This window comes from Canis lupus, chromosome 34 (assembly GCF_011100685.1).
Source record: "Canis lupus familiaris isolate Mischka breed German Shepherd chromosome 34, alternate assembly UU_Cfam_GSD_1.0, whole genome shotgun sequence".
NCBI classification, from domain to species: domain Eukaryota; kingdom Metazoa; phylum Chordata; class Mammalia; order Carnivora; family Canidae; genus Canis; species Canis lupus.
Genome location: NC_049255.1, coordinates 31,727,776 through 31,742,719, shown reverse-complemented (window position 1 = coordinate 31,742,719; position 14,944 = coordinate 31,727,776). Strand labels below are relative to the sequence as shown.

Below are 14,944 nucleotides of genomic sequence, written 5' to 3'. Positions count from 1 at the left end.
GGACAAGCCGAGCGGTCCCAGGACACAGGCCCCAGCCAGGGGCGCGGAAGCTGCAGCCTCCTGCACCGACCTCCGGCCGAGACCCCGCGCGGGCAGCTCCGCACGCGGCTGACGCTGGCACCCCGGAACCTGCCAAACTTCACCGCGAAGCTGGAGGGAATCGAGCAACAAGTCGCAGCCGGAGAAGCGAGCCCAGCGGGGCCGCTGAGCAGGAACAGGCGCCCCCTGCGCCCGACTAGCTCCGACCGCCGCGTCCTGGATGCGCGATGCTCCCGGTCCTCGGGGGGCCACCTGCCCGTATCACCGCCCCCCAGTGAGGTGGCCACGGATGACCCCCCTAAGCCGGACGCTGAGCGCAGTGCAGGGGGCGGGGGGAGGTCGGGCGTGGGGCTGCATCTCGCAGACGTTCGCACTCGGATGCGACTCCGAGCCCCCCTAGAGGACACAGAACCAGCCGCAGCCCGAGCCGCAGCCGCCAGGTGGGCGGAGCGCATGCGCATCACGCCTGCGCCAACTCCCAGAATGCCCTGGGAGACTACCGTCGTGCCTAGCGCCTGTGAGGTCCCCAAGAGGCCTGGCTTCCCAGGGGCGAGGCCGTGACCCTTTCCTCGTCGGGGCGTCTCTTCGTTGTCTTAATGAGGCCTTCAGGTGAGCAGCTTTTAAAAAAGTTTTTTGATAAAGTCGAATTAATCTTTTTTTTCTTTGAATTTTACGTATTTTGTGTACCGTATGGAAGAAGTCTCTGCGAAGTGAAGGTCGTATGTATTTTCCCCAAGCTTTCTTCTAGAAGTTTCTGATCTGTATATATTTTTAAAGATTTGAGTTTTTTTTTTTATGTTTTGTTTTTGTTTTTAGATTTGAGATTTTAGATATTTATTCATGAGAGAGAGAGAGAGGCAGAGACACAGGCAGAGGGAGAAGCAGGTTCCCTGCGGGGACCCGGATGTGAGACTCGGTCCCGGGACCCGGGTCACGTGTGAGGCAGGCGAAGGCAGGTGCTCAACCGCTGAGCCCCACGGGTGCCCCTAGAAGCTTCTGATTTTTAAGTCTTCTATGTAAATTTATATAATCCATTTGGAATCAGGTTTTTTTTTTTTTTAATATATATATGACATGATGTAGGAGTGAGGGTTTAGTTTTTTGCTCTTTGGGGTTCTTTGTTTTGTTCTGCAAAAAAAGTGACTGTTATTTCTGTGTCTTTTGTTGGAAAGATTATACTTTTGCCAATGAATTACCTCGGCACTTTAATAAAAATAAGTGGGATCTACGTATGTGTAAGTCAACATGTGGATCCTTGTTTATGCTCCAACAACTTACCCATCTGTGCTTATGACAATACCATACAATCCTGATTATTCTAGCTTTATAGTGTCATAGCATTGGACTGCAAGCCCTCCAACTTTTAAAAAAAATTTGTTAGAAAATTTTATATATAAAATATATATTTTATCAATTGGTTATGAATATATATATATATATAAAAATTGGTTATGAATATAAATTGCAGAATAAGAAGTCACATTCTACAAGAAGTTTGCCAAGATTTTGTTTGGAATAACATTCAATCTATAAATCGCTCTGGGGAGAATTATCACTTGGACAAAATTGAGTTTTACAAATCATGGACACCATGTGGTTTTTCCATTTGCTTGGGCCTTCTTTAATTATTTCCAGAGATGCTTTGTAGTTTTCGGCATATAGGACTTGCACAACTATGTTAGAGTTATTCCTGAACATTTTCTTTAAATAATATTACAAATGGATTTTTAAATTGATTACTCACTTCAGGTATATATAAGGTAAATTAATTCTTGTAAATTGATATCTTTTTCCTTTTTTCTTTTTTTTTGATATCTCTTTTTCTACAAACTTTCTAAACCCACTTAATTCTAGAAGTATTTTTTGAACTTTGTTCATACACACTAATTGTTTTGAAAATATTTTTTTTGAAAATATTTTTTCTAAGCTTCTACCTTTCCAGTGGGTATGACCCTTTTGTTTCTTTTTGCCTCTTTGCCTCATTCTGTGTCGTTGTAACACATTTATATTAGCTTCCTTGAAGTCTTTAGCAGTTAAATTCAAAATATGAGTCTTTTTGGAATCAAATTTTTATTGGCCTTTTTTCCGCCCTTGATGATGGGGCTCACTTACCTGTTTCTTTACATATCGAGTAATTTTGGCTTATTTTTTATTATCTTTTTACTGAGATGTAATTGACATATCACATTGTGTAAGTTTAAGTTGTACATGTTGGTTTGATACATTTATATACTGGGATATGATTGCCACTATAGCAATGAGCAAACACCTCTATCACATCATAGTTATCATTTGTGTATGTGTGTCTGTGCACGCATGTGTGTGCCTGTGTGTGTGTGCACACGCATACACACGCATGTGTGGTGAAAACAATTACGATCTACTCTCTTAGCAACTTTGAAGTTCATATTATAGTATTGTTGATTATAATAGCTATGCTGTGCATTAGATGGCAGGACAAGCTTATCTACCAGTGGCAATGGAGATGTTTAAAGATAGTGATTCTGGTTTAAAATTGGGTATTTTATATAGTTGGTTGCTGAGTTTTATAGGCAATAAACTTTCCTGTATTAATATTTAACATTTGCCTGCAAGGCTGTTGTTATTGTTTTTGCTGGCTCTCTATGAATCTCTCCTCTACACAAGTAGTTTAGTTTCTGCATAATATATAATCTGATATTTTCAATATTCACATGGTGGATCTTGTTCCAAGTTATCTGTAGTGATAGTTTTGTACCTCTCATAATGTTTATTTCTGTGTCCTTTTTTTTTTTAATCCATTTTAAGAGATTTTCTTCAGACTTATCTAACAACTGATTAGTTGTTCCACTGGCTTACTGCATTTTAGTTTGTTTGTTTCTTTTGTTTTTAGTTTGTTTATTTTTTTGTGCTGACTGGATTAATTCTGCTCATTTCTCTTTTTAGTGTAGATTTGAATGGATTGTTCACTTCCATGACATTTTTCCTATTTCTTCTATTGAATATTTGATATTTTCTTGCTTTTTAATATTAGGCAGTTTTTCTCTTGCAGTTTTTCTCTTGCATTAAAGCCATGTATTCTTGCTTTCTGTGCAAACAGAACAAAACAAAATGAAGATGACAAAAATTACCCCAGAATGTTCACCTTTCAGTTTCCTAGCAAAGCTTTTTAATTCTGTTTTTTAGTTTTCTAGTTAGAGATAGAAATGCTGAATTTCTAGTACAGTTCCTTGATTTTTAGCACCTTATTTTTTTCTTTTCTACTGTTCTTTCTTTTTATTTCCTTTGCCTCACTTTCAAGTTCTTAGAGTTTTTATGGTACACCAAAGGTTCGGTTTTCCCTTCCACTTCATGACTAGACATCTCCAAATGTACATTGCCAATTGCCACTAGCATCAGTCCCTAACTTCAGCTTGTGACTTGCAATGTTTACAGCTACCTACTCTACTTTTAAAAAATACTATGTACATGGAGAACATGGAATTTCAGAGGCTGAAGGAAGGGTAATCTTAACTTACTAGTGAATTTCTTAAATGAGGAAACTCATGTCTGCCATCTTCTCTGAGCATGCTCCAAGTTTCTGGGTCCACGCATGATGGGTGATCACTATAAAAATAAAATTTCTTTCTACCTTTTTTTTGTCCTCATGAAGTAATTTTGGCTTATGCCGAAACAAGTCTAGCTAAGTTTTTCATAACTGAGCTTCAGATACTTTATTAGTAAGAGATTTGCCCATCTTTCACTTACTGAGAGTTTTCATTTTCTATGTATATTCCTGCATAAAGTGTTGAGACCCTACATTGGTGGATGCTTAGCCATATGCCATTTTGATCTGAATGTGTCTAGAGATAATTTCTTTATGCTTCCATGATTAAACCCCATCTATTCCCTTTGAAGAAGAAAATCTTGATTTTTTTTTTCTTTTGTGAGAAAGAATGTTAGGAAGCTGAGCTATAAATCCTTCATCCTCTTCTATTTTTTCATAAGCCATCTCTGTTTTCGGAGCTTTTTTTTTATATTTCCAAAAGTCTTATGCCAGACTGCATCCAAAAAAACAATTTTAAGACCTGGACTCTACTTATGACAAGATTTTCAAGAGTTTATATAAATTAAAATGGTGGCATTTGCCTCAGTATATTCTGTTTCATCTATAGATGAAAAGGCATAAATTGAAGATAAAACTCACTGTGATTCTTTAAAAAGATTTTATTTATTTAGTTGAGAGAGAGAGTGTGTGTGCACAAGCAAGAGGAGACACAGAGGGGCAAGCAGACTCCTCCTGAGTGCAGAGACCAATGCAGGGCTTAGCCCCAGCACCCTGAGATCATGGCCTGAGCCGGTCAGATGCTTAAACAACTGGGCCATTCAGGTGCCCCACAACTTACTGTAATTTTAAAATTAAAACTTGTGAGTAAAGAGAAACTGCCATTTAAGTTATTATTAGATTGATTTGTCTTCACTACAAGGCTTTAAATTATTTTAAGTATGAGTAGTGTCCCTTTTCTTATTAGTGATTCATTTGTGCTAGCAGTAAATATCTGTTGAATTAATTATTAGTATGGTATTCTAAATTTGAATGAGGAAACACATGAAGTATCACTCTATTCAGTGTTTCAAAAGCAAATATCAATTTAAATATTAAAATTTATAAATGTAGATTAAATGTGATATCTTTTGCCTGCTGTTTAGAATTTACTCTAAGATATAATGAATAGGGTCAGGAAGCCCAAGGTCTCATTTTGCTTTCTTCAGTAGTTATTACTTGTATGACTCTGAGTGGGTATCTTTATTTCTCTAGTACAAATTCTGTATTTCCAAAATGCTGATAGAATACCTGCATTGCATTTTGCATATCTCCCACTCCCATGATTGAATATAGTAATAGCTGAAACAAATATGGCTATTAAGTGATAGTCAAATCATAATTAATATTACCAACTAATTTAGAGAATGATTCTGGATACACACATGTTTATTAAATAAATGAATAAGTGGAGAAGTATATCTGACTATATGCTTAAGTCCATACAATGTCCCCAAATATGATACCCTTGATTTTAACCACTGCTTGCCATTTCTTTTCTTTTCTTTTTTTTTTTTTTTTAAAGATTTTATTTATTTATCCATGAGAGACACAGAGAGGCAGAGACACAGGGAGAGGGAGAAGCAGGTTCCATCCAGGGAGCCCGCTCTGGGACTGGCTCCCAGGACTCCAGGACAACGCCCTGGGCCGAAGACAGGCGCTAAACCGTTGAGCCACCCAGGTGTCCCATATGCTTGCCATTTCACCTTAGAATATTGTTAGATCAATCGATCTGATCATTTTGTATGTTCTTCTCACTGCCAGTAGAAAAATTAAAATTTTTTGGTATGAAAAAATTTTAAAAATAAAAATATAAAAATATTTTGATATGACATGTTGAGTACTTCATAACTTTTCTTCTTAGAACCTTATGTAATCTCATCTCTAGCTACTGAACCCTCTTCTGTTTTTCTTTGTGTGCTTTATATCTTGTAGGATATACAAACTGCTTGTAAATACCTGAGCATGCATGACTTGTTGCCTTTAATCACAGCCTTTGTTATTGCAGAAATAGCCTAACCTTTTTTGTTTTATCCATCAAAATTAAATTTTCAAGTCCAGGGTCAAATATTACCTTATCTTGGAATCATTCTAAATTTGCCAGACATAAATGCTAACTCTTTGGAGCTATCCTATGATTTTGTTTAAACCTTTACATATCATCAAAATGTGCATAGTTGTATTGCTAATTTATTCTATCTATTACTACATAATGAACCCTTTGAGAGTAGGAACTAATTGTTTTCAAATTTGACATAAATGCAGGCTACTTTTCATGCAAATAAATTTGAGTTAAAACCATGAACATTTAAACAGTTATTTGATGCTAAACAGGTAATTTAACTTTCTTTGTCTCAGTTCGCACATTTATAAAATTGAGACTATAATGCCTAGGGAAATGGCTTTTTAGAACAATTAAATTATATTGTTTATGTTATTATTAATATTATTTTTGCTTTTTCTTAAACTGGTCATAGTATTCATTCTTTTCCACTCCTGTACTGAATTCAGCACTCTCTTCAGATAAATAAAAAATATTTGTTGAAAAAATTATTAGAAATTTGACTATATGCCTCTCTAGCTATGTTTTACATATCACTTGTTGAAAAGTGTATGCTCACCAATCAAGTACACTCATCAAGATGGACTTCAAGGACATTAATAGTTAGAGTCTGACCTTACATTTCAGTTAGGAATTGGGTTGCTGATAAAATATTTAAAGCAAGAAGAGTTTAATATTAAATTTCACTTTAGGTAGTAACCAAGTTAAACACTGCATCTAAGAAAAAGGAATACTCTAATTACTGTCAAATCACTGTGATCACTCAGTGACATTTTTGCTACTGTATTCTCATCAGGCTTGACCTTCCATTCTGCAAAGTCTTCAAAATACTGAATGAACTGGCGATTTATTGATTATACCTTCATACTAATGCAGTGTAACATTTCACATGCAATTGGGATACTTATTACTTTGAAGAATAAAGTGGCAGAATGAATCCCACTGGACTGTTAAAAGCAAAGAACACTGCAAAAAGGTATTGGATTATTTGATCTAAAAATGAGCACATGTTTTATTGGTGGCACTTACCTGTCTTTTCAGACTTTTAAAATATATGTTAATCAGGCAATGTGAAGAGCCATCATAGAAAGTTACTAACTAAAGAGAAAACTGCAGAGAGGTTACTGTGGTAGGAGTCAGCTTGTGGTAGGAGTCAGTTAGACTTTGCTGCTGGCTAAATGTCTCTTAAGAGATAGTTCACCTCTTTGAGGCTCAGTGTCTTATGAGTGAAATGAAGAGAATTGACTTGTAACTTCAATGATGATTGCCAAATTAAAAATTTTGTGATAGAGAGGTATTAAATATATCTAGTATCTGTAGCTTTATATTTATATTTTTGTGTATAGCTAGGTCTGTCCATCTATCTTATCTATCACATGTATCTGTGTATATGTATATCAAGTTTATAGGTATGTTTACATTTACAGTTGTCTGCATGGATGTGATAATAGTTTAAGAGTATTTCATGTAGAGTATCATTAATCTGTAATCTCATTTTTGGAACATAGTGTACAATTTATTTTCCAATTAAACCATTTTTTTAAATATTTTATTTATTTATCCATGAGACAGAAAGAGAGAGAGAAGCAGAGACACAGGCAGAGGGAGAAGCAGGCTCCATGCAGGGAGTCTGATGTGGGACTCGATCCCAGGTCTTCAGGATCATGCCCTGGGCTGAAGGCGGTGCTAAACCGCTGAGCCACCCGGGCTGCCCTCCAATTAAACCATTTTTAGGATGGTAGTGAATAAAGAGACATCAGTTTACAACACTTACAGTCTCAAGAAAATGCTCAGTGGGTTATTTGGAAACGTGCTTGAATGTTGTTAATTAAAAATTACCTTATAACTTAAAAACACAAAACAAACTATCTGATTTAATTGAATTAGTGGGATATAAGAATAACCATCTAATTTACCATATCATTTAGTAAAGAAAAGATTGGATTATCTTATCTGATACTTGTTTTTTGTGATTGAAAATGTGCTTTTAGTCATTACTTTCTGAGTCAAAGGTCTTACTGTAAGTACTTTTAGAGTTAGAACAATAATTATATTTCTCTGTTTTCAGTCATGATATCTTTTAATAGCACCTAGTGAGCAAAACTGACATAGCATAGAGCTCATAAGAATATAGGTATCATTCTTTCCTTTTTTTTTTTTAAAGAGATTTATTTATTTATCTATTTATTTATTTATTTATTTATTTGAGACACACAGAGAGAGACAGGCAGTCATAGGCAGAGGAGAAGCAAGGCTCCCCTCAGCGAGCTGGATGTGGGACTCAGTCCCTCAACCCAGGATTACACCCTGATGCTAAGGCAGATACTCAACCACTGAGCTACCCAGACATCCCAAGAAGTGCTGATTTCTGAAATATTTGAAAAGAATACTCCGACAACAGAGACCAGTACGTGAATCTATAAAATGTGAATTAAAACTCCATCATTATTTATATGAATTGATAATATGTAGCTAAAAATTGTAGTCTCAGTTCTTAATTCAGTAACTTGTGATCTTTTGACTTTCTTTTTCAAGGCACAAGAGTTTTCAAAGTTCTTATCCTCCACCAACTTCATTTTTGATTTAAAGGCAAAATGATGGAACTTAAAATATTAGTACAAATGGTCAATATATTTGTAAAAAATTGGTGCATCACAAACCTGAATATACTTAGGGAATACCTAATAATGCAGATTTCTCATTCATTAATTTTAAGTGATCTAAAAAATCTTCCAGATGATGACGAGGTAATTGGTCTCTGACTCCACAGTATATAGCAAAGTATATGCTGTAAATGGTGGTTCATCCTCTGTATATACTAAGAGTTTCTGAGAAGGAGAAAAATAAAAGTCTTAAATAATTTCAAAGGAAGAGATTGTGTCCTTTTGAGGAAGGATTTTGTAATGTTACAGTAAATATAAGCGGCAGCTATTCCCCAAAGAGATTGATGGTCATTTATCAAATAATTGTGTACTGAATAAAGACATCTTTTAAGGGCTTTGGATATAGAGAAACTATTGTCAAGAGACCCAAAATGCTATCATAATTCCCCTCTTAAAGTGGGATTATTCAGAAACTCTATGATAAGGACTTGGTCCTGGTCCAAGGTCACTTCACGTGAAGTCTATGAGTTTACAGATCCAATATTTGGCTATTTCACCTTTCTCTGAGTATGTAATTGGAGTAAACATTGTTAGCAGAACACTAACATTGGGCCTCTTGACCTGTGCAGTCGGCTCTGTTATTGAGGAAAAAGCCAAAAAATAAAAGCCCTTATGACTTTTCTCCTTTGACCAACTTAGTAAAATGGAAGCAGTAATGTATCACAAGTGCAATGACAGAAATTAGAACCATTCATACAGACTTAAAGAATGCAGTGCTTATGGCATTCATTATTTGCTTTTGCCCAAATTATACCTGTAAATTTTGGCAGGAAATTATGAACTTAACTTAAGCTTAAAAAGAGGCTAGAGCCCCAGTTTGCACTGCCTCACTTGATGTGGTATTTTTTTCTAGAAAATGTTATGACAGCCTCTGGCACTTGATATTCAGCTACTGATCTAGCACATTCTTTCTTTTCCGTCCCATTAGGAAAACACATCAGACACTAGTAATTTTAGTAGTCATTTTTAGTCTTGTCCTGGAGCAGAGTTAACTCTCCTGCCCTCTGTCCCTGTATAGTCCAAATAAATTTTTCTTATACTGACATTTAACAGAACATCTACTAAGGGGGCAGCCTGGGTGGCTCAGCAGTTTAGTGCCTGCTCTCAGCCCAGGGCATGATCCTAGAGTCCTAGGATGGAGTCCCATGTCGGGCTCCCTGCAGGGAGTCTGCTTCTCCCTCTGTCTCTGCCCCTCCCCCCCACCAATCTCTCTGTGTGTCTCTCCTGAATTAATATATATTTTAAAGAAGGAACATCTTGGTGACGCTATATAATGATTTGATCACCAATATGCCAGATAAACTGGTAAGATACCTTCATACCAGTGGTTAGAAGATGAACTCTCCAAGTCTTTCATGATCAGTGAGATATTTAGGAATGGAGTGTTTTTGAGCATACTGGCATACTTTATCCAGAAAAAAAGGCAGTATATTTCTTCTTGAACCTCTAACAACTAAAAGAGGCATAATGTTTGATCAGCTTCTTTTGAGTTTTGGAAAGAACATGTATAATACTCTTTTGGAATACTTCTTGATCTATTTGCCAGGTGGCTCAGAAGGTTGCCATTTCTGAAAAGTCTCTAAAGCAGGTCCAGACTATGGTCCAAGTATCTATAGTGTATAATGATGCCTTTCAAGGCTCCTGGCAAATCATGATAGAGGTGTCTCAGTGCAGACTTCTAGGTTCTGGAGCAAGGGCATGCCACTTTTGACTGATGTGTTGCCCTTCAAATCCATATTTTAAAAATATTTTTTAATCATGACTAACGTTGAATAAAAACCAGAGCAACAGTAGTGTAGAGGCTGCTTTTAGGCAAATAGGCTTGAGCAATGGAATGCAGACAAGCTCATCAGGCTGCCCACCTTAAGATATGCATAGGCCCCAACTGACCAATGGGCTACTTACAAGTAGGCAGTTACCAAAAAAGAATTACATATGTCACCTTACCTCCTCATCTACCCCATCCACTGCCTCACTGCAGACAGCCTCTCCTTTGCTCTCCTGCCTGCTGCTCCTTTGTTGTGCATTCACTAAGCTTCTCTCTCCTTTGTTCTGCCATCAGCTTCTAACCAGTCACCCCACATTTGGGGACCCCCATCCAATCAAGAGGCATCCCATTTAGACACTACAAGTACCACTGTCAGTGATACTCTGTGTCCATTCCCTTGGTCTGAACAAATTTCCCACAGAGCACAACACACAGAGCCCTTCACATTCGAGTACAACACTTCTCTTAGAAGTCGATTTAACAATCATCATGTGTTTATTCTTCCTTCATGACGATCTCATCCCAGTGTAGTAGGTTAAAAATTATGTATTTGAAATCTCTTTGTAGGATGGCCTCTAGGAACTCAAATAACATGTTTTATATAATAGATTTCAAAATTCAGTATTATTTATAACAAAAATGTTTGCTTTTTCTTTGTGCTAGTATTATGTTTTCTTGATTAATACTGAACTTTGCAGTTTCAATCAGAGCATGCTAATAATGGACACTTCCCTATTAATATTAGAGCATGTTGCCATACATTTAATACTATAATGCCAATTAGTACCTTACTATCCAAAAAGCTTAGCAGTAAGGATTTAGAAAAAAAATACTTGGCAAATAAGGCAGATATGATTTATGCTTTTAAGAATATCCAGGGAATAGCAAGATATCTTCCACCTAAGTAATTGGCTTTTCTCAGAAGAGAGAGAAAGAGAGATTGAGACAAAATAAAACCAAAGGAAAAAAAAATAAAACCAAAGGTTTGGGTTCTTGTTCCAGTTCTGCCACTTACTTTATGGTCTTGGACAAGTTACCTCCTTTTTTTGGGTCTTACAGGATTTTCTATAGATTCAATGAGAAAAAAAATACATAAAGTTTTTTAAAAATTATATTACAATACTATTAAAGATACATTTTTAAACACAAAGCAAGATTTGTATGTGTGTGTGTATAGTCAGGTTTTTGCCACATGGATATAAGTCCTCATTGTTAAAATCAATCACATAATTCTGTTTTTAATTTTTGAGATGACTTGATAGACCAATATATACATATTATACACCAGGATCTATCTTTGCTGCTTGAGGTTGAAAGTATGGTGATATAAAGATGAGAAAATGAAGTGGTAGGTGGTTATTTAAAAATATTTTTAGTGTTTCAATGACTACTTCGGACATGAGGTAATCTGTAATTTTTATATTATAGAAGAAAACAGTAAAAAAGAACACTAATTTTGTATTGCCTTCACACTTAATCCAAATACCAGTAAAAGCCAAAACTAACAAAAATATTTCCATAATCTTTATCAAGTTAACACTAGTTACTTAGCTTCTGGTATACTTTTTTCCTCCAGGCTTAAGTGAAAAACATAATGATAAAAAAAAAAAAAAAAAAAGAAAGAAAGAAAGAAAGAAAAACATAATGAGCTTTAATGTAAAGAAAATGTGCAAAGTAAATGCCCAAAGCTTTGGAGTCCAGCAATTTGATTTTAAAGTTTCTCATTTCTCTTACTCTCTAGCTGTTTGATAAGGAACTGGGTTTTTTAGCCCTTATGGACAATGCAAAGTAAGTGCTGAATAAATTTAACTTTTTTCCCTTGTATTCAAAGTTACTTTTGTGTGACATCTGTACTGGAACCTTGAGAAAAGCTTGCACTAAAATACCTAAGCAATTGGAATCTAGGAAACATAAGATGATATATGATCTCTTCACTTAGAACAAACGTAGTAGAGGCCCAATTATCTTTTCTTTGTTACCGTTTTGCTCCTAGAGTGGATAAAAATAAAGACAATATGCCAAATACCCCTGGCTATGATTAGAATTGAAAATACTGTCAAACACTAAGTTTTTATTTTCTCACATTGCACTCACGCTGTATTCTTTCTTTCATTGAAAAATACAGCAAGATTTTGATGAAATTTCTTTAAATGAAGGACTGATGAAAAGTATCAAATAGGCCCAAATCTACAGATCTGAGTGAGCTGGGAGATGGTGTATCTGCAGACACTTTAGTTAGGAGCTCCAAATTATGTTTAAGGGACCTGTTCAATGTATTTACACTTAGCTTCTGGGAAGATTTGATAGTGCCATGTTATATATGCAGATATACATATAGAAATGCATATGCGAGTACACATCTGCATGCATACTTTTATTTATATATGTACATCCATTTACACTTATATATTTGCATATATTTGAGTATATTTGAGTGGTTCTTTAAATATCTTATATCGGTAAAGAAATAACTTGATAATAGAATAAGTGCTTATAAATATATTTTAAAGTTGTTTGATTATGTGACATGTACATTCTGCATACTCCAAAATACCCCCTGTGAAAAATCTAGTGCTTTTTTCATCTACACATTAAACGTTTTTTAAAATAGGTTTTGAATATGAATTCGTTCTTTTCAAAATCTTGGAATATATTGATATGATATAAATGCTTCTAAAAAAGTAAATGCTTCTTTTTAAGAGCTACTTTATTTATTTATTTTTTAAAGATTTTGTTTGTTCATGAGAAACACACAGAGAGGCAGAGACATAGGCAGAGGGAGAAGCAGGCTCCTTTGCAGGGAGCTGTGGGACTCAATCCCAGGATCCTGGGATGATGACCTGAGCCAAAGACAGACGCTCAACCACTGAGCCACCCACATGCCCCTAAGACCTACTTTAGTTTCAGAATATTAAACTATATCTTTGCAGAATGATTCATTCAGATGTTTAGACAAAAGACATCAGTTAATTAGGAGTTTTACCATTTAGCTACACATTATTTTTTTAAGTGGATGTTTTTTGTATGAAATGAAGTCATGCTTCAGAAAAAGTAAAAAGGAAACTGCTACTTTCAGGGGAATAAAAGATAGTTGTAATATTCTTTTATTTAATATATTGCATAAAATTTTACTTCATATATAATTTTTTATGAAATATCTAAACAATTTCTTCTGATGTAAAAAATTCAGAGTTTAATAAACTATAAGCTTTAGATATTTGACATTGATATCTCACCTCATTTTTTGCTACTGTGTGTGCATATTATTTATATATGTTAATATTAAACATGGTCAGCAACTTATATTATAATCAGGGAGATTATGATGTCCTTAAACCATCTTTTACACATAATACACAATCAATTTTCTATTGAATATTTTTCCAACTAATCTTTATACTTACGCTAATTGAATATTAAGAAATATATAATGCTGATGGTAAAACTTTTTCATATTGCAGTATATTTTCATATTCAATTTTGAAGTATATTTTTGTAAATGCATATATAATTCTTAAAGATGGATTATACTTGAAAAATACTAGGTTTTGTTGATATTTTTATTTTGTCCTGAGTTCTTAAAAATTTCCCTAGCATACAGTTATAAACAGTTCTTTTTCCATTTCTCTATGGCTACTAATGCTGTCATTTAAATTTCTATGTTCCAGTTCAATCTTAATGAAATACATATTTCATAGATTTTTATCAAGTAATTAAAAACAATTCAGAATTTTAAAACTCCCATTTCTCCCATTTTTTGATATAGTAAAATCAAATTTTTAAAAACAATTATGAAATATTTTTTAAAGATTTTATTTATTTTGAGAGAGAGAGAGCAAGAACAAGTGAGAGAGAGAGAAAGTGAGCATGAATGGTGGGGAGGAGAAGAGGGAGAGGGAGAAGCAGACTCCCTGATGATCAGGGAGCCTGACACAGGGCTCTGCCTCAAGACTCTGGGATCATGACTTGGCCAAAGGCAGACACTTAACTGACTGAGCCACCCAGGTGCCTCAGATTATAAAATTTAATCTTAATGATAATGAAAAGAAGATGACTATTAATGTAAATATTATTTTATTTTTTTAGAGATTTTATTTATTCATGAGAGACACAGAGAGAGAGAGAGGGGCAGAGACACAGGCAGAGGGAGAAGCAGGCTCCATGCAGGGAGCCCAACGTGGGACTCGATCCCGGGTCTCCAGGATCCCACCCTGGGCTGAAGGCGTGTGCTAAACCGCTGAGCCACCCAGGCTGCCCTGTAAATATTATTTGAATGGGAATATACATATCTCCCCAAAATGATATATTGAAGAAAATGATTTTTGGTTTTAGGTCTTCATATTCTGTCTTTTAATTTTTATATCCATGTCTACATACAAAGTACTATGCTAAGGAATTGTACTTTTATACTCATTATAGTTCAATTTTGATATTCACTGTTTATTTTTCCATATTTATGTATCTGAAATTGGCTTTGCACAAAATGTTTCATTTCAGACTGTTTTTCAAGAATCATCCATCCTTTTAATCATTTATTTAATAAATATTAAGTAACTAATATGTGGAATATTCTACTTTACTTGTTGTAGGAAGATAATTAAGATGAAATCAGAGGCCGGATGTTGCCTCCAAGCAAAGGGCCATATATTAGTCGAGAAATATCATACTTTTATTTAAAATCACAATACAAAGATAGCTCCAATGAAGTATATAGAGCTGTTGATAGGATTAGATAAGGCATGTGTAAACTGTATAAAACAGTGCTAATAAGTATTAGATAATGATGATGGGTGCTGGTGCTAGTGGTGGCAATAGCAGTGGTGATCATGATTATCAGTGCATATTGGTAT

At 35.2% G+C, this 14,944-nt stretch overlaps 1 long non-coding RNA gene across 4 annotated transcripts in view; it reads left to right on the top strand.

Moving 5' to 3' along the window:
- Window positions 1-529: 529 nt before the first annotated feature.
- LOC102156799 overlaps window positions 530-14,944 on the top strand; it is a 46,759-nt gene continuing 32,344 nt past the window's right edge. For 3 of the 4 annotated variants that reach the window (XR_005383952.1, XR_005383955.1, XR_005383954.1), the window contains exons 1-2: window positions 530-648; window positions 6,460-6,639. This is a non-coding gene — a long non-coding RNA (uncharacterized LOC102156799). Of the gene's footprint in view, window positions 649-6,459; window positions 6,640-11,835; window positions 11,883-14,944 lie in introns of all 4 variants that reach the window. The other variant, XR_005383953.1, reaches the window with a different exon arrangement.